This window comes from Canis aureus, chromosome 34 (genome assembly GCF_053574225.1).
Source record: "Canis aureus isolate CA01 chromosome 34, VMU_Caureus_v.1.0, whole genome shotgun sequence".
NCBI lineage: Eukaryota > Metazoa > Chordata > Mammalia > Carnivora > Canidae > Canis > Canis aureus.
Window position 1 is genome coordinate 55,836 of NC_135644.1, and position 2,218 is coordinate 58,053.

At 47.6% G+C, this 2,218-nt stretch overlaps 1 pseudogene; it reads left to right on the forward strand.

The window, feature by feature from the left end:
• Positions 1-1,256: 1,256 nt before the first annotated feature.
• On the forward strand, positions 1,257-1,954 carry LOC144304887 (mitochondrial inner membrane protein Mpv17-like; annotated as a pseudogene).
• Positions 1,955-2,218: the final 264 nt, after the last annotated feature.

Below are 2,218 nucleotides of genomic sequence, written 5' to 3' on the forward strand. Positions count from 1 at the left end.
TGTCTATCGTCTACAATTTTTGTGAGCACCACATGAAATGCCAGGCATGAGAAATTGCAGTATGCATGTAAATTATTAGAATTCAAGGCATCTTTTCTAATTGTTTTAACTTTCTCTAGAGGTGCGACACCTGGAATTAAAAGCAGTACGTAGGTGTCGATGGATCCAGAACTTTAATAAGTAAAACACAGCTGCGATTTTTCAAACATTGGGGAAGTTTTGACGTGTAGTCTAGCATTAGGGGGAACAGTGCCCATTTTGGTCATGGTAGCCTGTTTCAGAAGACAGATGTTCAGATTCAAGGAGAGTAGCTAGCCGAGGGTTCACTCTGCCTTGCTCTGAGTTTCCATTCTCTCTCCTTAAAGGATATAGTTTCAGAAGGACTTTACCCAGTTGCTTTCTGGTGTGTCTCTGTCTTATGCACATGCACACAAATACACACACACGTGCATGTTTGCACAAAAGTAATATATCAATATAGATATCATAAGTGGCTTCATAAAATAGAAAACAAAATTAACAAGAACAACGCCCATCTCCAAACAATAAAACACTCCATCAAAGTTTTTGTTATATTCTGGTCAATCCTTGGGTTTGCAAGAACTTGCTGTATTTGGTTCCCACATTGAGCAAAGGAACAGTCATTGATAAGGAACAGTTAAATATTAAAAAATAGAATTAGGGCAGCCCGGGTGGCTCAGTGGTTTAGCGCTGCCTTCAGCCCGGGGTGTGACCCTGGGGTCCTGGGATCGAGTCCCACGTCGGGCTCCCTGCATGGACCCTGCTTCTCCCTCTGCCTGTGTCTCTGCCTCTGTCTCTCTCTGTTTCTCTCATGAATAAACAAAAAAAAATCTTTAAAAAATAGAATTAAAAGATTTTTCTAAATAATTGATTACTAATTCTACTTTGAAAAAAACTATGACTATGAGATTTGATAAGATCCTTGGATCAGGAAAACTGTGGTGAATCTATTCAGTAAATACTCCCTTTCCTTCTGTTACAGTGTCTAAAGAGTTCGGCTGGTTTTATACAGCACAGGTAATACTTCATTATCTTTGTATTAGGCATTCTTAGTATTTTTAGCTACTCCGTTAACAGAGCCAGTCTGTATAAAAGCCTGTCTCAACATGGCATATTAATTTGAATTACAGGTAATGAAAAACTTGTTATTAATGTCGAGAACTGAAATACGTTAGGCAGGACAGCCTTGGTTATGCTTATGAAATCCTGGTGGGCTGGGCACGAGCGCAGGAATCATGGGCCTCTGACGGGCATACCAGCGAGCCCTGACTGCTCCCCCTGGGAAAGTACAGGTCCTGACAGCTGAGTCGTGAGCCCTGGCCTGATCAAGGCTGCTAATCCCAGTCTCTAGCAGGACACAGGGAGGCGTCACCATCCTTGGGAGAGAAGAACCTTGAAGCAGCAGTAAAAGACCGGTCATTTGTCCCACCACCTCTTAGGCTCAGGGTGTCAGAGCCTCGCTCAGGGACTTACTTCCCTACCTGGAATGGCAGCCCATCTCCAGGAGGTGTCCTGACAACACCCGTGTGCCCTGCACAGGGTCCGTGGTGGGCCTGGGTGACGTTATCTCACAGCAGCTGGCGGAGAAGCGGGGTCTGCGGGGACACCAGACTGGCTGGACCCTGACCATGGCCTCCTGGCCTGTGGCTTTGGGGGCCCTGTAGTAGGAGGCTGGTGCAGGGTTTTGGACGGGCTCATCACTGGCACCACCAAAGAAGGTGCTTTTGGACCAGGGGGGCTTTGCCCCATGTCTTCTAGGCTGTTTCCTCCCACCAGTAGGAGCGCTCAATGGCCTGTCAGCCCAGGACAACCAGGCCAAGCTCTGGTGGTTGGCCAGCTTCTACCTGGTTCCCTTCATTACAGGCTGGCCATCGTTCAGTGTGTCGCTGTCATTTTGAACTCCTGCTTGTCCTGGAAGGCACACCAACTCTAGGCCCGCCTCACTCCAGGTCGGCGCCTGCCGTGCTGCAGCATGACCCCCAGTGCCACCAGATGGTCTCCTTCAAGTGGCCGCGTTGGCTTTCCTGGGGTCCCGTTGCCACTCAGAACTTAACAGGCTTAGCACCTGACTCCTTTTGAAATCATTTCAGCCTTTATAACGGTCTTATGCCCACCACACACTGGGCACTCCATAAATGTGTACAGTCTTGTCAGCTGTAGTTTGTACCTGTATCCCAGCAATGGCACTTGTCCCCAC